The 20,160-nt window shown below is 46.0% G+C and overlaps 1 long non-coding RNA gene and 2 pseudogenes across 4 annotated transcripts in view; 1 reads left to right on the top strand and 2 right to left on the bottom strand.

Annotated features, from left to right (window-relative positions):
- Positions 1-20,160, bottom strand: part of LOC308467690 (adhesion G protein-coupled receptor D2-like) — a 634,294-nt pseudogene that overhangs the window by 359,831 nt on the left and 254,303 nt on the right. The gene's annotated exons all lie outside the window — the stretch shown is intronic.
- Positions 1-20,160, top strand: part of LOC308467817 — a 466,381-nt gene that overhangs the window by 248,420 nt on the left and 197,801 nt on the right. The window lies entirely within an intron of this gene.
- LOC308467663 (inositol polyphosphate 5-phosphatase OCRL-like) overlaps positions 10,073-20,160 on the bottom strand; it is a 36,082-nt pseudogene continuing 25,994 nt past the window's right edge. The window contains exons 10-14 of the transcript XR_013991572.1: positions 19,995-20,130; positions 12,620-12,730; positions 11,885-12,050; positions 10,407-10,642; positions 10,073-10,087 (exon numbers count right to left, since the gene is read on the bottom strand). The product of XR_013991572.1 is annotated as an inositol polyphosphate 5-phosphatase OCRL-like (transcript). The remainder of the gene's footprint in view (positions 10,088-10,406; positions 10,643-11,884; positions 12,051-12,619; positions 12,731-19,994; positions 20,131-20,160) is intronic.

Below are 20,160 nucleotides of genomic sequence, written 5' to 3'. Positions count from 1 at the left end.
GTTGGCTCTGCGAGCTTCAGCTTGTCTTCAGCTTGTCCCAGCCTGCTCCCTCCCTCCTTATCAGCTGCCCGGTCAAGGTTGCCAGAGAGGAGAGAAAGCTGCTGCCTGAACTGAGAGCAGAGAGAGAAGAGGTCTAAAGACAGAACTGTGAACTGCTTACCGGACCAACGGTGCCTGGAGAAGGAGGGTAAGGAGAGACACGACTGTGAGCCCTGCTTTGAGAGTGGCCCATAGACACCCAGCTCTGCTGAACACAGAGAAAGATAAAGCTTGGAGATTCGGGGGTTAACTGACCCCCGCCCAGCTGGGGGGCTGTGTGAACTAGCTGGGGACAGCATTCCTGCATCGCAGCTGAAGAGGAAGTACAGTAGCTGGAAAGACTCTCCATTTTAACAAACTGTTCTGAGGAGACCAGCATTTATACTCTCAGAGACTCCTGGTGAAGGCATCTTGAGTTTTTTACAGGGAGATTTTAATCTACACAATAACTCTATAACAGTGTATCGGATAGGACCCTCTGGAGGTTTGGAAAACCGGCTTCAGCAAGATATCGTCCTGTGCCCTGCCTTATGTGGTAGGCCTCTGAAAGACTGCTTAGAAGGAGTCAGTGAACCTGCCCACAGAAAGTTTCCCTTCTGGGGCTCTTGGATATCCTTCGTTCAGTATAGGGCGGTGGGAGATGGTCTCCAAAGACTAAGCTAGGGCCCGAAATACAAGGTTATCATAGCTGCACATGCGCTATAGCCAAACTCCACTATTATCCTTTTCCAGCTGCACATAAATTGCCTAAATAAGGCAATTTTAATTTTAACGTAGTTTTTAGCCGTTTTATTACTGCTGTCTCTTTGGCAGCATTGTTTTGTTTTATTATTATATTCCGACTAGGTTGCAGCATTTGTGAAACAGCGCTGGTCGCATGACTGAGGTGAAAACTACAGGCTTAGGATAATCGCTAAGATTTAAAAGCAGAGAACTCAAAATAGAGAAATATACTGAGGTTGTTGATGAGCACATCAGGAAGCTGCTGCAGAGAGCAGGTGGGAATATAGATTGACACCCCCACTTGCCCCCCAATTTAAGGCAGTCGCACCCGGGGTAAACTGCCCTCTCTCTATATTAAGACAACTTTTACCATGGTTTTTACTAGAAGAACATATAAGGAGTTGGGTATACTGCCTGACTCGGCAATCAGCCCCCCGGGCCCTGGTAAAAGACAAAGCAAAATCACAAATTATTTTCCTAAGATGGAGGAGGGTAAGAGTCCACAAAAAGAGTTAATTCTTGATGAAGTAATACCCCCCTCTCTTACTGTTCTTGATTGGACGTCTTATCCTAAAGAGATATATCAAGTTACTGGAAATATTAACTCCCCATGCAGCCTAGCGCAAGAACTAGCTTTAGCCGAGGAACTTCAGGAGGGAAATACCTCTATTACTAAGGAACAGCTGCCCACGGAAGAAATTACACCAACCCATCAAAACCAGATATCTATTTCAAAATACTCTCAAACAGAATTGAGTGACGGCCACCCTTTGGAGTATTCCCTAGCAATAAGTACTGATCTAGCCAACATAAAAAATTATCTAACAATAACAAATGGGCTACTGCTGACGTTAGTAGAAAATTTCACACCTCAATTAAAAGAGATAAAATTAAATGATATGCACCAAGAATATAAAACAGTTGAGCTAGTGGGGACGAACAAACCAGTAATAAATAAGAATCTGCAAAGACATAACTCAAGGGTAAAAGTGAAGAAAAGTAAAAATATCAAAACAACAAGGAAAGCCAAGTACACCTGCAGTAATCGAAGCATACATTGGCAGAAATTGTTCAAACTTCTTCCCTCGGCCCCAAATAAATCGACCACACGGGGCAGCAAAAAGAAGGGAAAAAAGAGAGAAACAAAGATAGTTACACAGCAACCGGCTAAGGAGGACTCGCCAAGGCTGATTCCAGTAGCAAGTGAGAAGGCAGAAGTAACAATTCAGTCCCTGGATAACCAACTATTTAACAAACCTGATGCTGCGGAAGTAGAGGCCTCTACCTATGAAGGCAATAAAACACTTAGCAAATCGAACAGCGAGGAAGAGGAAGCGTTCAGTAGAGATGATACCCCCCTTCAGACCTGGCAAGCCTCCAGTCAGGAAAGAGATTGGAATTTGATCTTAAATCCCCAAAAATTGGTATTCATGAACTTCCCGAAGCCTAAGGGCTTCCTTACAGGGAAACAGCGAATAATGAACTTTGTATCTAGCCTAAATGACATACTGCCAGGAATGGTTAATTCTAATGATATCACCTCGGTGGAATATCTACATTATGATGGTCACTCAGTGAGAGCACTGACCACTTTTAGGGATCAGAACCTGGCCAAGTTTATTTTTAGGTCAAGACTTGCCTTTTTAAAAGCACGGATAACAATACTTAGGCTCTTTGAAAATAAGGCTCCTTTGAGCCCCCTTTTGAAAACTAAGCAGGCAAATCTTAGAAAGGGGAAACAACTCTCAAAATTATGGCCTGACAAACAGAATCCGCAACGCCTTGTGAGCAAAGGTGAGGATCTCTTTACTATGGAAGAAAACATCCTAATTGACCAATTCTGGATGTTCCCACCATTAATACAAACTGACATCTTGGGAAGACTAGACAAGCTAAGAGATAAGCTGGCCGAGAGAGCTCCAGGCAACGAGGTTATTAAGGGAGACCAAAAAAAGACCACAACACGTAACCATCAGATTAAAGCGGAGATTAACTTCCCACCAAGAGAGAATGTGCCACCCTTCAAGGAGAGCACTCCATCACCCCCCCGAAGGAGAAATATCCCTAAGGTGACCCCACCAGACGTATGGGACAAAATGAGTTACCTAGATGAAACAGAATTGGGCCAAAATCAGGCCGCAACAGAATATCTACAGAAGGAATTTATGCATAATAAAGATCCGGTGTTCACAAACGTGAGCACTTTGCATCCACCTATTGAAATCATAGAGCGGCTGGATAGCCCGCCATACAAAGACGATAGGCGACCGATACATAAAGCGACAAACCCTAAAAGTACGTTAGGTAATAATTGACAAAGACTCGACTGTGATAAAGCCAATCTTAAATTTTTATCATGGAACATTGCTGGTTGGCTCAACAAGGCGACTGATCAATCATTTGTCAATTTTATTCAAGATCATGATATAGTCTTCTTGCAAGAGACATGGCTAACAGGGGTTTTAGATGTAAATGGTTTTGCCTCATTTTCGCTCGCAGGTTCACCAAGCAACAAAGGGGGACGAGTTAAGGGTGGGCTAGGCATTCTAATATCCACAAGGCTGAGAGCATCTTTCGTCGAGCTGGAGCCTCTGAACAGTGTGGCCATGGCATTATTAATGAAATGCAGATATTGCACACTTCTATTGATTAATATATATGCCCCTCCCCAAAGAGGCAAGCAGCTTACCAAAAATATCTGGCATAGGCTAGAAGCATATGTCGATGAGCTAATGAATCAAACTCCTGCAGCGGCAGTGCTGCTGGCTGGGGACTTAAACGCCAGAATTGGCCAATCAGATGAAGCGTTATATGCTCATTTCCATGACGTACCTCCCATTTCTGAAGAAGCCCATTCTATTCCCCCAAGGCTCTCAAAAGACAAGGGCTGCAACTACGCAGGATTATGCCTTCTACGTTTTTCCAACAATCTGGATCTGACTGTATTAAATGGTCGTGTCGACAGAGAACCCAGTGGGGAATTTACATTTATATCCAACATGGGAGCCTCCACTATCGATTACGTCCTGGTGTCATCTAACCTTTTGAGCAGAGCACGGGAATGTAAAGTGGTGGAGAGGGTTGACAGCGACCATCTACCGCTCTGTTTAATACTGGATGTGAGAAAAGATTTATTTTGCTCTGATAAACTTGTAGCCCCATGTTTCGAAAACATGGAGCTAAGATACTCACGCATTAAATGGTCCAGCAAATTGAGTGATGAAATATCGGAAAGACTTCACTCAGATACTTTTCTTGCTAGAAAGGAGAACCTCGTTAATTCCCCAACTCCTGAGGCTAGATTAGACATGTTCCGGGAACTGATTTCGTCCCTACAACCTTATCTGACCAACAAAAAAACGCCACGGCAATCTCTACACTCTAACAAATCCAAACCTTGGTTTGACCAAGAATGCATGGCTATGAAACGCCTCCTGCTGGATAAGTACAGGAACTATAGATCAGCGAACTTGCCTTCGCTTCCATTAGACTGGTTTGAGTTAAAACGCAGTTATAAAGCTTTGATTAACAAGAAAAAGCTCCAGACACAAAGGGAGGATTGGCAGTGCCTAGTGGAGGCCTCCCAAAGAAAAGATTCTGCCACGTTTTGGAAAATAATTGCAAAAAACTGGAGAGACTCCCCGATTGAAATTGAATACTCTATACCCGCTGGAGCATGGGAGGCTTATTTCCTCTCATTATATTCATCAAATCAACTGGTCCCAGCTCTGCTTCCTGCTTCAAGTGAATTTGGCAAGGAATGGCCCCCTGTAACCACAGAAGAAATTATTGGCCTTATTCAATCTCTTAAATCAGGGAAAGCCCCGGGTGCTGACAATATCCCACCAGAAATTCTTAAGGCAAATGTTGAATGGTGGGCCCCTGTGCTAGCCGCCTTGTTCACTAGTATAAATCAAGCGGCTATTATCCCCGAGGACTGGGGTTTAGCCATCATCATTCCAATATTCAAGAAAGGAAACAGAACTGAGCCAGCTAACTACAGACCAATCAGTCTATTAAGTATTATTAGCAAACTGTACGCTGCTCATTTATGTAATAAATTAGTGGAGTGGATGGAAAGAGAGCATATTCTATCAGAAGCTCAAGCTGGTTTTAGAGCAAAGCGTTCAACTATAGACCAGGCCCTTATCCTTCAACACCTGGCAGACAAATACTCTAGAAAAGGAGGGTCTTTATATGCAGCTTTTGTGGATTTTAGATCGGCTTTTGATCTAATACCAAGGGACAGACTCTGGGAAAAGCTTGGCGCTACAAACATAGACAAGCGCTTATTACGCCTTATCTGTGGTCTATACGAAAACACCAGGGTGAGGGTAAGATGCGACCGGTCAGGCCATCTAACTAAAGAAATCCAAACGCACTATGGGGTTAAACAAGGATGTGTCCTCGCGCCAATGCTATTTAATTTCTACATCAACTCTTTAGCAGTAAATATGGAGAAAGAAAATGCCCACCCTCCCAAACTGGCAGGTATGCCCCTCCCGGTGCTTCTGTATGCGGACGACGCAGTCCTGCTCTCCTTTTCCTGCGTTGGCTTGAGGAAGCTTTTGAGATCACTTGCTGACTATTGTCAAGCGGAACAACTATCAATAAATTATAGCAAATCTAAAATTATGGTGTTTTCAAAAAAAAGAAGGAAACACAAATGGAGAATTAATGGACATCCTATTGACCAGGTAGCAACTTTCAAATATCTGGGAATAACTTTTCAGGAAAGGGTCTCGTGGCACCAACAGATGAAAAACGCCATTGCCAATGCAGGAAGGGCCAATAAAGCCCTTACAAGATTTTTTCACGGGAAAGGGGGTAAATACGTTCCGGCGGCCTCCCAGGTTTTTGCTGCAAAAATACTCCCACAACTCACTTATGGATCCCAGGTTTGCAGTTTTAAAAATTTTGCGCCTATGGAGGCATTTCAAACAAAATTCTATCGGTGTTTATTGGGGATCCCCCCCTGTGTATCTAATATAGCTGTCCGCTTAGAAGTTGGACAACCACCCGTTAACGTGCGGTTGTGGATTCTAAAGATACACTACTGGTTAAAACTTATTTTTTTCCCGGCCGGTTTGGCTCCTTTAACACTCTTAGACACCTTTCATTCTACCTGGAAAGCTTCCCTGTTTGAAAAGATAAGAAGCTTGGGATTCTCCCCGCAGATCTTGATAGCGGCAGGATATGAGAGAGCCAGAAGTCAAGTGCTCCAACGCATTAGGGACATAGAGCTGCAATGTCATATGGGCAAAATGGATAAACATGCCACAATTAGAGACTTTGGAAGAGGGTTCTCACCCGCAAATTATCTGGCTGATTTACAAATACCTAAGTACAGACACTCCTTTACCCTGGCCAGATTTAACGTTCTGCCCTCTGCCCTGCTGCTAGGCAGATATGAGGGCAAACCATATGAGTCACGTGTTTGCCCATGTGGCTCATCGGAAGTGGAAACAAGTCTGCATGTATTGCTGCACTGTAGTTACTACGAGGATCTACGCCTGACCTTTATTGCCCCAGTTCTACAAAAGCTTAAAAATGTACCAGAACCCCAACGTATGAGAGCCTTGGTAGAAGATAAGGTTCCTGAAATTACGATCAATGTTGCTAAATTCTGTGTAGCCGCTATTAGGCGCAGGAAACAAGAGCTTTCCAATGTCAATATGCAGGCGAAGGCAAATACTTAATTTTATTTATGCTGTCTAATTTCAAATTGCTGTTATGGCCTAATCTGTATTGAAATTGTCCTCTGTTTTTTCCGGTGTTATGCTTCGCTGACTAGCTGTACGAGTTAACCTGGTCTGTGACCGTTTAATAAAATTTGAATGTTTGAATATATGAAAATGATGAATCAGGAAATAGAATGGAAAATTAAACAAATGAGACAAAAGACCTTTGAGTCGGCCAATAAATGTGGCAAATTGTTGGCATGGCAAATGAAAAAGAGACAAAAACTAAATACGATTACGAACTTAGAAGTGGAAGGAAGAAATATACAGAACCCTGCAGAGATTAGAAGTTGTTTCCAGAGGTATTTTAAACGATTATACACTCAAGGGCCATTGAAAGAAACAGATCTAGACCAATTTTTGAAGACAAATGGATTACAAAAGATATCTCAAGAAAATAAACTAATTTTGAATTACAGAATAACCGAACAGGAAATAGAAGGTGCCATTCAAAATATGCAATTGGGTAAATCTCCAGGACCAGATGGCTTGACCTCTAGATACTACAGATCTTTAAAAGAATGGTTAATTCAACCATTGAAAGAGGTCTGCAATGAAATAATGGAGGGGAAGAGAGCACCAGAGTCGTGGAAAGAAGCATATATCACACTTGTACCAAAAACAGAGACTGAAAAGACACAGCTTAAGAACTACCGCCCTATTTCATTACTTAATGTGGATTACAAAATTTTTGCAGATATTTTGGCGAAGAGATTTTAAAAAGTGTTGATGGAAGAGATTCACAAAGACCAAGCGGGCTTTCTCCCAGGAAGACATTTGTCTGACAATTTGAGGAATATAATTGATATCTTGGAGAAATTAGAAGTGAATATAAACACTAAAGCAGTGTTGATATTTGTAGACGCGGAGAAAGCCTTTGACAACATTTCTTGGAATTTTATGAAGAAGAATCTACAGGGTATGGGGGTAGGCCAAGGTTTTGAGAATGGTATAAGTGCAATTTATTCAGAACAAAAGGCTAAATTAATTGTAAATAATGTGGTGACGGAAGAACTTAAAATTGAAAAAGGGACACGACAAGGTTGCCCAATTTCCCCACTTCTTTTTATTTCGGTCCTAGAGGTTCTGTTGAATATGATTAGAAGGGACCAGTTGGTTAAAGGTATACCGGTCGGAACTAAACAGTACAAACTGAGAGCTTTTGCAGATGACTTAGTACTGACGTTACAGGAGCCAGAATCTAGTACTAAAAGGGTCTTAGAACTGATTCAAGAATTTGGTCAAGTGGCAGGATTTAAATTGAATAAGTCAAAAACCAAGGTTTTAGAGAAAAATTTAACACCGATTGAAAGAGAGAGGTTTCAGAATGAGACAGGTTTAACAGTGGTTAAGAAAGTTAAATATCTGGGGATTAACATGACAGCAAAAAATGGGAACTTATTTAAAGATAACTATGAAAAATGCTGGTCTGAAGTGAAAAAAGATTTAGAAATTTGGTCAAATTTGAAGCTTTCACTGCTGGGCCGTATTGCTGCGATAAAAATGAATGTATTGCCTAGAATGTTGTTTTTGTTCCAAACTTTACAGATTGTGGACAAAATGGATTGTTTCAAGAGGTGGCAGAAAGATATTTCTAAATTTGTCTGGCAGGGCAAGAAGCCTAGAATAAAATTTAAAATACTAACAGATGCAAAGGAAAGAGGTGGATTTGCCCTGCCAGACCTCAAACTTTATTATGAATCAGCAGCTTTTTGCTGGCTGAAAGAATGGATACTTCTTGAAAACACTGACATTTTGGACCTGGAAGGTTTTAATAATGTATTTGGATGGCATGCATATCTATGGTATGATAAGGTCAAAGCACATAAAGCATTTAGAAACCACATTGTCAGGAAAGCGCTATTTAATGTTTGGTTAAGATACAAGGATTTGCTAGAAAACAAAACCCCAAGGTGGCTGTCACCTATGGAAGCGAAAGCCTTGAAAAAGGTCAATATGGAGGTCAAATGGCCGAAATATTGGGAAATTTTGGAACAAGACGGAGATAGATTGAAATTGCAGAGTTTTGAAAAACTAAAAAACAAAGTGCGAGACTGGCTTCATTATTATCAGATAATGGAGGCATTTAAATTGGACAGGAAAATTGGCTTCCAGGTGGAAAGATCCAAATTAGAAACAGAACTGTTAGAACCTAAAACTAAGAATTTGTCAAGAATGTGTAACTTGCTGCTGAAATGGAATACTCAGGATGAAACGGTAAAATCGGCTATGATTAAATGGGCACAGGACATTGGACATAACATTATGTTTGCTGACTGGGAACAGTTGTGGACCACAGGTATGAAATTTACGGCATGTAATGCCTTAAGAGAGAATATTATGAAAATGATATACAGGTGGTACATAACCCCAGTCAAGCTTGCGAAAATCTATCACTTGCCCGATAACAAATGTTGGAAATGTAAAGAAACTGAAGGTACATTTTTTCACCTTTGGTGGACGTGCCCAAAGATTAAGGTTTTCTGGGAAATGATATATAATGAATTAAAAAAGGTATTTAAGTATACCTTCTTGAAGAAACCAGAGGCCTATCTCCTGGGCATAGTCGGCCAAATGGTGTTAAAAAAGGACAGAACTTTCTTTATGTATGCAACAACAGCAGCAAGAATACTCATCGCAAAATATTGGAAGACACAAGAACTTCCCACGCTGGAGGAATGGCAGATGAAAATGATGGACTATATGGAACTGGCGGAAATGACTGGTAGAATCCGTGACCAGGGAGAAGAGTCGATGGAGGAAGATTGGAAGAAATTTAAAGACTATCTTCAGAAACATTGCAAAATTAAAGAATGTTAGAGTGATGTTGGACTGAAAATAAGCGGTTTCGTGCTGTACAGGTTAAAGTTAATGATAGACTAAGATTAAAAGATTAGGATTAAAAATGTTTAAAGAAACGGAAATTTGACATTAAGAGGGAAAATTTTAAAGTTATATGATATTAAGACTAAAGATCAGGTTTAAAGAAATTGAAGTTATATATTTCAATATGTTATTAAAGTTAAAGATTGGGATTAAAAAAGTGGAAAAGAAATTGCTGGACAAATAATCTGGATTGGAATACAAAAGAGGGAGGTATGAGGAAGTCCAGAAAATAAGCAACTAAAAAACGGAAATGAAAAAGAGATATTGTTTTTAAATGTTATGTTTTTTGTATTTTTACTGTTGAATCTTGCTTTTGTTTTCTTTTTTTTCATGTTTTTGTTATATGTATTGTGTATGTTTTTTTTTTCTTTTTCTTTCTTTGTTATTTAAAACTTTAATAAAAAATATTTTAAAAAAAACAAAAAAAAAACAAAAGGTGCCCGCCGAGTCCCACGGTCACAGGCTTCACCCACCTGTGATTTTTGAAGGGTCCCCGCTTCGCCGTAGCGGTGCAGACCCAATTTCCGCAGAGCCGGTTCCCTCCAAGTCAGAGGGAATCCACCATTACCGATGGCGCCACCCCGGAAGTCAACTGTTACCTTTTCTAGGAAGCTGTCTTCTCCCTGAGATCAGAGGAGGAAGGCAAGAGCAAAAGAAAAGTGGGGGAAAGACAACAAAGTGCGTTAATGGCACAGGCCCTGAGAAGAGAAAGAAACAGCCCGTTGGCTGAACAGTATCTGGGCAGATGGCAGGGAAATGCACACGGTTTAGTGTCCCTGTGAAAGGGCAGGTGGGAGGACAAGAACGTGGGATGACTCAGTCAATGCAAACAACGGGCATGAACAGCACACAGGAAGCGAATGCACAGCTACAGAAGCTGAAGCTGAATGCAGTGAAGGACCCCCAGGCCACACATTTCTGAGTGGAAGAGCAGCTGTTTTTCATGCAGGCAAGCAGAGTGGGAAGGTTAGACATTCAGCAAATGAACCTGCCAGGTAAATGAACCCCTTTCCCTACCAGGTCAATAAGTCTGGTGACGGGAACTTCGCAAATCAGCTGCCTCATCCAGCACAAGGTTTCCAAGGAGGTCCCGAAGCAGCTTGGTAGGTAGCTCTCACTGATGGTGAGGAAATAGTCCTTGCCACGGTCAAGGTGAAGGACAAAGATATCCTCAATCTTATCTTCTCTTGAATTGAGAAGCGTCACAGAGTCCTTGCTGACGTACACATCCAGGGAAATGTCCACCGTCTCATCTAAAACGGGAGGAGGTCAGGTAGATACACTCTTTGGCATAGCCAAGTTTGTTTGTTTGTAAATTAAAAGTTAAGATAAAGGTAAAGGTAAAGGTACCCCTGCCTGTATGGGCCAGTCGTGTCCGACTCTAGGGTTGCGTGCTCATCTCGCTCTAGAGGCCGTGAACCGGCGCCATCCAAATACACTTCTGGGTCACATGGCTAGCGTGACGAAGCTGCAGCTGGCGAGCCAGCACCAGCACAGCACACGGAAACGCCGTTTACCTTCCCGCTATAAAGCGGTACCTATTTATCAACTTGAACTTAAGAGTGCTTTCGAACTGCTAGGTGGGCAGGAGCTGGGACCGAACGACGGGAGCTCACCCCGCAGCGGGGATTTGAACCGCCGACCATATGATCGGCAAGTCCTAGGCACTGAGGTTTTACCCACAGCGCCACCCGCGTCCCACAAAGTTAAGATAGTGAATAATTTAACAGAAGGACACAATATGAGCCTGCTGGATCAGGCCAATGGCCCATCTAGTACAGTGTCCTGTTCTCACAGGTGTATGTGGGAAACCTTAACTTCAAGAATTAGGAAAAGAAGCTACTCAATTCCCACCCCCACCCCATTTTCCTCTCTATTCCTCCAAAGCAGCAGCTGCACAGAAGATGGTGACAGGATACTGGGGGGGGGGGGGGTAAGAGAAAGTGATCCTAACAAAAGAATATAAAAAGGGAAAGCATTTATTTGTCTCCTAAAGGATTTTTGCACCCCCAATGTAACTTTCTTTTTTAGTCTACATTTCATTGAGTTTTTAAAAGTTTGGCTAGTTCTATATGTTCCCCAATATATTTTTGTTCCTCCACAACGTAAAAATATGCATTTTTTTTTTAAAGTAATTTTTTGATGGACTGCTCTCACTGGTTCCCTGCGATGCCAAAAGGTTTTTTGGGACCCTTCAGCATTTTGGGGCTTCATTTCATTTGTGTGTGTGTGTGTTTGTTTAAAGCTGGTCACACACACTTTTACACTTTGGGCTCACCTGCTTTGATGTGTGGCCCTTGGAGGCTTGAGCATGGGGCAATGTAGCCCACAAATGTTAAGCCTCCCCTGCTCTACAAAACTCCCAAGGTTTGATGGAGGAGGGTTGGGAAGAGGAGGAGAAAAGGGGGGATGAAAAGGAAACAAAGGCCTTCCCTAGATGACCCTTGGGGTCCCTTTCCAACTCTACAATTCTATGATTCCAGAGAGAGACTCACTGGGCTCCAAGTATCCCTCGCAGGGCTCAGTGCGAAGCCATGGCTTACAATACTGGCTGTCACTGAGCTTGGGGATAAAGGAGAAATGGAGGGTGACCTACCCGTTGTTTGTGATCTGGAACTTCTCCTTCTGCAGCTGCCGGAACTTCACATTCTCAAACGAAAACTGCAGAGCAAAATGGGGGGGGGGGGGAGAGGAAAGAGAGTGCTTGCCTTCAGCAGATGGCAAGGAAATGTGCTCCAGGGGGAAGTTTGTCCTTGGCCCCAGGCTCTCATTTAGGGGACTGCACATGCAACAGGTCTAAACGCCACCACACAGTGGCCACGTTTGTTCTTGAGTGTCCATGTGGGGCTCTCCAGATATTGCTGCACTTGCAACTTCCCATTGCCCCTGGCCATGTTGGCTGGGGATGATGGGAGTTGTAGTCCAACATCTGGAGGGCACCAGGCTGGCTACCCCTGGAGTATTTGCCTGTGAGGAAGAGGAAGAGGCTGCAGCTCAGTGGAAGGGCATCTGCTTTGCATGCAAAGGTCCCAGGTTCTATCCCCAGCATCTCCAGGTAGGGCTGGGAGAGATCCCCCGGGAATCCTGGGGAACCACTCGGAGACAGTATAAACAAGACTGAGCTAGATGGGCCAAGGGCCTGACATGATATAAAGCAGGCTCCCCCCCCCCCCGGTCTTTTTGCAGCAAACCCTCTTTAAGGGGCTGGAGAGGATCCTATTCGTCTTTACCTCCCTCCTGCTGAGCTCCAGTGAGGGAAGGAATTCGTTCTCCATTCTGTCCATCAACTGAACAATATCCTCAAACACTTTCCGGTACCGTCAGTCATCCACAACCTTCACCTATGGGGGGACGGACGACAGAGCACATTTGTTGGAGCTATGGACTAAAAAGGGGGGCATGTGTTAAGAGCAGAAATGCCTGATGCACCCCCCCCCCGTTCCCAGCCCTGAAAGAGGCAAGTACTGTAACTCTGGGAGCTTCCCCAGGGATGGCAGCGGTTGCGTGGCAAGTCCCCTCCCCCCAAGTGAAATGAAGACACTGGACACATTATTTAAGGTTAATGGGCGTAAAAGGCCACAACTTTATTGATTACAGGAATTGGAAGGTATTGGCCTTAGGCATTGGCTCCTATCGACTACCCGGCATGGGGACCGGGAAGGGTTATCCACCAGCCGTGGGAGTCCTGTTGAAGTACGCCAACTAGGATCCCACGGGTGTCACCGCTCGGGGGCGTGCCGGAGGCCCTCACCTCCCTAGGTTTCAAACAGGGCAACGCCCTCCGGAGTCCTCTACCAGACTACCCTTTTCCTTGGGGGAAGGTGATGGTGCTTCCTTCCCCCCTTCATTTGCATAACAATTACCCCTGCCAATGCCTAACCGCCAATCGAGCAAAGCTCGCCGCCAATACCTTCAAACCTGTAACCAACTCCTAATCCCGGCCATGATGTCCCCCAACCAAATGTCGTTTCCAGCATCTGACAGATGCATGCCATCAACTCTGTAGAGGGCGTCGTTGCTGTAATTGATGGTGGGGTGGCTAATGACACACCCACCCAGAGCCGCCACTCTACGTGCCACAGCCCGCTCCAACACTTTTCTTGCTCTATTGATTGCAACCAGGCTCAAGCTATCCCTCCATGTCCTCCTCTCAAGCAACGAGGACCACAAGATAGTAATGTTTGGATAAACCGCCATCAGATCAGCAAAGTCATCAAAAATGTTCCATCTCAAGTCTATAGCTTTGCAGTATGCTAGGTCATTCTCCCCCAACTGGATAACCAAGGCATCAGGTGGGCCCTCAGAAGCGGCTCTCGCCATCATGGCTGGCTTGAATTCGTTCCAGCGCATCCCTCTTCGCATAATCCAAGCCACCTCAACATTTGAAGGTAAGTTCAAGTTTTGCCCCAAACTTGCTCATGGCTCGATTCTTAGTCCAGTGCACAATGCTGTGGCCCACCAACCAGATGCGCACCCTCATGTATTCTGGAAGGAAAATGAACAGAAAAACCCAGGTCAGGAACCAGGCAGCTAGTCATAGATTATTTCTAACATACGCCTTATACGCATTAGATTTCCACCGCCCCAAGTCCTTTATCCTCTCAGTTGAGAGCCCGAGGTGTACCGCAGTGGTAGCGGCTCCAATTCGAAAGGAGTGAGCCGCAAATTCTGCCGCAGGCAGCCCGCATGCTGCCAATGCCATGCGCATCACGCAAGTAAACTGGTGCCTGGCCAAGAGCGATCCATCCGCGTGAATCAAGAAAGGGCCGGGTCTGTTGGGTCTTAAATAGAGGAAACGCCTAGTATCCCTAACCGGGCAAGGTCCACTCCCTTGTGCCGCTGGTAAGCGAAGGAGGGGCCCCTTACCCTGCTGGTCTGTCTTAGAGCTCCGTACTTGCACCATCAGGTCAGTACTGGACAGGGTCAGGTCACTTAGGAGGATGCCCCTTTGGCTGTGGCCCCCCCCTTCACATACAACCTCCCCTATACGGAGGGCACCAAAGAAGGCCATGGAATAAGCAGCTGAGAATAGGCGAGCTTCATATTTTGACCAGCATATTGTTCTTAATTCCTTATGGATCTGGGTCAGAATGTCGAAAGTTATGGGCCTCCTCTTGTCAGTGCTAGGGGGCTGGAGCCTGCACCAACCCTCTAAGGCCTTAGGCACTACAAATTCAGCGCACGGATCTGTGGCAAACAAGGCTTTACAAAAGTATGAAATCCCTGCGGACTGGATGTTAAGAGTCTTTGGTGCCCTGCCCAGCTCCTTCAGGTGGGCTAAGTAGCGGAGGACCTCCCTCGTTGAAGGAACTGAATCCTGCCTCGCGTTGGGTATACTGTTGCGAAACTTTAGGAAGTCGGCCCACGCTTTCTTATAAGATCTCATTGTGGAAGGGGCAACTGCACCCAATACTCCCTTCATCACTTCTCACTCCCGAGGCTCCAGAGATGCTCCGGGAAAGGCAGCGGTGACTGTTGTGCATCCGGCGCTAATGAGCGAAAACGCTCCATCTGAAAACGAGACAGAGCATCCGCGATGTCATTATTAATGCCAGGCACGAATTTGGCTGAAATATATATATTCTGCTCAAGGCACAAGAGGACAAAGGACCGTAACAGGTTTCCCACTCTGGTGGTATGCTCAGACTGTCTAGAAAGAACCGCTACTACTGACTGATTGTCTGTATTGAAACAAACCCTATGATTGCGAAACTGTCCCGCCCATAAATGTACTGTCACTACGATAGGAAAAAATTCTAAAATTGTAAGGTCTCGAGTAATGGGCTTGCCCTGCCAGTCTGCAGGCCACCTTTGAGCACACCACTGTCCCCTGAAATAAACACCAAATCCCAGAGAACCCGCTGCGTCTGATTGCACTTGCAAGTCAGCCTTGAGAGCCATGGTATCTTGCCATAAGGATATGCTGTTATACCTGTCGAGGAATTGAAGCCAGACTCCCAGATCGGACTTAACTTCTTTGGAGAGGCATACCCTATGCTGGGGCGCCCTAAGGCCCGCTGACAATCTGGCCAGGCGGCCACAAAAGGGCCGGCCTGGTGCCACCACCCTACAAGCAAAATTTAAGTGACCTAACAGAGATTGAATTTGTCTAAGGGTAACCTTCTTTAGGGGCAGGAGCTGCTGTATCAATGCCTTAAGGGCGACCAGTTTTTCCAGCGGGAGCCTAGAAGTTTGGGACACGGTGTCTAACTCAATGCCCAAATAGACCAGAGATGTGGCTGGGCCCTCCGTTTTGTCAGCTGCCAGTGGTACTCCGAGGTCCCCCGCTAGAGTTGTGAATGCCTCCAAGAGGGCAGAGCATCGCTGTCTATTATCTGCGACCAGAATAAAGTCGTCCAGGTAATACAACACACCCAGCGACCCTGTCCTGAAGCACAGGGCCCAATCGAGAAACGTACTAAAGGACTCTAATGCTGAGCATGCAACGGAGCAGCCCATAGGCATTGCTTTGTCAATGAAATACGCCCCCTCAAATTGAAACCCCAACCAACGGAAATCTGATGGATGCACCGGCAGGAGGCGGAATGCGGACTCGATGTCACATTTTGCTAGAAGTGCTCCTCGCCCAAATCTGTGAACCATTTTAACTGCCTGGTCAAAAGAGGCGTATTTCACCGTACACAGTTCCTGAGGTATCGCATCATTGACAGAGCCTCCCCTTGGGTAAGAGAGGTTGTGGATCATGCGAAACTCCCCCGGAGCCTTTTTCGGTACAATGCCCAGCGGGGATAAGTGAAGCCGCTTGGGGGGGGGGGGCTCGGAAAAGGGACCTGCAACCCTACCTGCCGTGATTTCCTTCTGTATCTTTTTCCTAACTATCTCAGGCCTTTCCCGTACAGACTTCTGATTTTGGGGATCCCCAGTGTTGGGAGGAAATGCCACGGGGATTCTGAACCCCATGGAGAATCCTTCCCAAAGGTATTTTGCGGCTTTTCTATCGGGGTATTGGTCTAGGAGGGTTTTGAGGGGCTGGAGGCGGATGGGGGAGAAGGTGAGACCAAGATACAAGTTACTGGCGGTTACTGGGTCCTTGGTGAGAGGATCCGGGGGCACTTCTAGCATTGTTGTTGAAGTACCCCCTGCCCCCCGAAAGGGCTGTTGCTTATTCTTAAAGCACGCAGAGGTGGGGTGGTTTTCCAGGCACCGCTCACATTCGTGAAGATACTTACAGGAAGGTCACGAACACACACCCCTGTTGTACTCCCAGCACTGGCGGCGCCGTTTTGCCTCTGTCTTACCCGACTTGGCCGATTCCTGGTTCTTCTTTTCGATGTAAGGGCCAACATCCTCGCCCCAGTAATTAGAGTCCCTTAGGTCCCACCGGGTGGAGGGCAGGAGAGAAGCGTTTCTACGAAAATTCTCATCATAGGTTAATGCCGCGGTCTCACTCGCCAGTGTGTGAGCCCGCCTCACGTGAGCCAAATAAGCAACCAGATCCATCAAACGTTTGGGGTAAGCTGCGCAAATTACTCCCATGAAGACCTGGTACCCATCCAACCAGTTCTCAAAGGTGCGTTCAGCCCTAGGCGTCCTATACCTCCGCTTACCGAAAGAGCGCTTCTTTTCCCCTTTCCCAGTTAACTTGGTAGGAGGGAGAAGGGTAAACATATCTACATAGTCGCCATTAAGGATCTTATTCCTCTTCCTCTGGGACAAATGGTTCCCTAATATAAAATCAGTAGACTGATTGGTGGAAATCTTTACATCTTCTACCAACGCCCCATCCTTCCATTCCAATGTTCCATTGAACGTCTTACAGTGCGAATTAGCTCTTCTCTCATGCGCCCAAAGTGGGATCCCATGATTATCTTCCCCAAAACCCCAGTATCCATCCATAGGACCCTCGCTATCAGAATCCAAGGAAGACGTGCCTGACTCATCCTCCGTCTCCGACTGCTTACTTCTTTTCTTCTTAGCCGACGTGTGCTTCTTCTTGGACTTTCTTTTGCCCCCTTGCACCTCACTGTTGGCCGAGTTCTCATTGGCCGCTGGCTGGGCGACTTGGGGTTCCAGCTGCTCCGTATCAGAGTCGGAACCCGAGCTACCCTCCGTAGAACTGTGCTGCGGCTGCTGCTCCTGAAAAACACTGAAATACCAGCCTGTGACATGGTATTACTGCTGGCCCCCTTTGCAGGCGCCTTTCCTTTACCGGCATTCTATGCGGGTGCCTTACCTTTACCGGTGCCTGAGGTGGGTTTCTTAGCAATGGCTGATTGGGCGCAAGTGTTGGGGTTTCTTTTGTATGAGCTTGGGACAACAGTCCCCACGAACTCTTCCCCACTGTAAGCCACTTAGACAGCAGGTCTTATAACAATCCTGACCACCTTAGATGCTTACCAACTGAGTGGCCTAAAATGCTTCGGGTTATTTATTTATTTATTTATTTATATTTATATTATTTATTTATTGTATTTCTTTTATTACTATTGCTTTTCTTTTATTTCTTTTATTTTCTTTTATTTATTATTATATCTATCTATCTATCTATCTATCTATTTTATTTTATTTTAGCAACACAGTAGTTTTAAATTATTCAGCAGCTCCACTGCTGAATAACCAGAATTTAAGCTCCAGGCACTTAAATGTAATGAGATGCAACTAACTTATGAATCAGCTCCCAAACAATTATCCCTAAATGGATGCACCCAGCACTTTAACTTGAGGCAAGCTGTGCCTTAGCAGTACTAAACATATGTTGCTCAATAACCGGAATCCTCCAACTAAACAGCCACTCTCTGAACCGTGTAAAGCAAAACAATCAAACTACAGATCAGCCACCAGATAATTAAACCTTCAAACAATACACCCCACACTTAGATTGCGGCACTGCTGCAGCGACAGAAAAATAACCTCGGAAAAACAGCACGCCCAACAATGCTCAAGCACTTCAAGTGAATCGCAATACCGCGACCTGTAGCTCATGGGTAAACCTTACAGACTTAAAAAGGACTTAAAAGTTCCCAGGCTTAAAGCTCCCCTGCTATTTACCACCCCGCTCGCAGGAGCGATGAAGCTTACAATGCTGCCCGAGATTTAGCACTATCTAATCAGGCAACCCCCTGCGTGGGCGACGTGCGCCAGGTAATGCTTCTTCGAAACAAAAATGCCCCTGAACTGAAAACCGCTAACGAAAACACGCCCTCAAACTAGATGGTTGCAGGCGCTAAAGTAAAGGAATGAGCAAATGATACAGTAAAGACAGTGTTGCCCGGTTCTAGTACCTTACTAAAGATAGGCTGCCCACACCTCGCTGCGTGGCCTAAAGCAAGATGGCCGCCGGAGCTTCACTGTAAACCACAATGCAGCACGCCCTGACTGTCGGCTATAGAACCTCACAAAAAATGGCCGCTTGCGCTTCGCCACGTGGCGTAAAACAAAATGGCACCCCCCGTTACCCTGGCAACTGTAAATAAACCGGCGACCGAAAGTGATACGCTAGGGATTTGTAATGGGAGAAAAGCCCTATGAAACACTGTTAGAATTACCCTGCTCTCGCAAGATAAAGCTGCCAAGCCCCCCCCTTTTTTAAGAATGGAGGCCTCCTGGCAGAAAACGTCGCAGGGCGGGCTCTGCTGTTTACAGTCCTCCTTGCTCGCTCGGTTCCCGCCGTGCAGATTGCCTTTGGGACCAAGGAACCAGGGCAAAATAAGGCAAGGCACAGTTAAATGGTGCCTAGTGCGGGAGGGAGAAGGAAAGAACAGCCATGGAAGACCCGCTCGGTATACTTCACCCATATTCTGGACCGCACGCTAATCCAAGGATTTCCGTCCGCGTAGCACAGCTCACCGCAAGCGAACCCAATAAGTGACCGCTGCAATACTCCCTAGTCCAGCAAGACCGCAGAGCCCGAGCGCCGCTGCACTCCCTTTCAAACCGTTCGTGCGCCCTGACCCTCTGCTACCAGCAACCACGCTAAAGCGAAGCAGTGATTTCAGCTCTGACTGAGACCAAAGTCCCGACAGTGATTTCAGTTCTTGAGCGAGGTCTGGCCGAGCACGAGGGAAAGGCGAGTCCAGGACGGTACCAGGCGAAAAAACCGGTCAGCTGGAATGGAGGCAAAGAGGGCTGTCCCCGGGTGTGCCGGCCTTACATGGGCTAGGCCACGCCTCCCCAGCCCGCCGATTGGCGGGCCGGGTCGCAGACAAGCCCGGGGATTCCCTCGTTCTCACGGGGGCCAAAACCAGCCCCCGCGTGTGGGCCCCCCCGCAACCCCACCTTTTCTCGAGCTCGGAAGTGGCTCTGTGACTTCCAGACCCAATGGGCTGAAGCCAAATGCTGCAAGCCAAGTGCCACAGAAGCTCCACTGCATGAATGGAGCCAACTGTTAAAGTATACAGTTCAGCCCATGTGGTCTGCCATGCCTGCAGGAGCAGCGTGTACTCAGAACAGTGGAGAATGGAAGCATAGGGATTTAACAGAGCCAAAACCTGCCCACTCCTTGCACCAGAAATCATTTGCTAAGGAGGAGCTCTGTGGAAAGGGGCCTGGTTGTTGGTCAGGGCCAGCCCAGATTCGAGGAGGTGCCACATAGCAGGCAACTAAAAACCCCGAATAGACGATAGCCCTGGCCAGGGCAGGTGTTACCCCTGTGAGGAAGAGGGAGCTGACGGGCTTGTGGTCGCTCGTTTTCAATTCCACGTGGCTTTGGTAGCTGAGCTGATTCACGCTGCCTCCTCTCAAGAGGATTGGGTCACACCATGCTGGCACACAGCACTTCCCACTGCAAGGAGGCAGGAGAGACACCAGGACT

The sequence above is a fragment of the Podarcis pityusensis genome (genome assembly GCF_964106645.2).
Source record: "Podarcis pityusensis genome assembly, chromosome: W".
Taxonomy (NCBI): Eukaryota; Metazoa; Chordata; class Lepidosauria; order Squamata; family Lacertidae; genus Podarcis; species Podarcis pityusensis.
The sequence above is the reverse complement of the archived record's forward strand: the minus strand, read 5'-3'. Positions and strand labels throughout refer to the sequence as shown.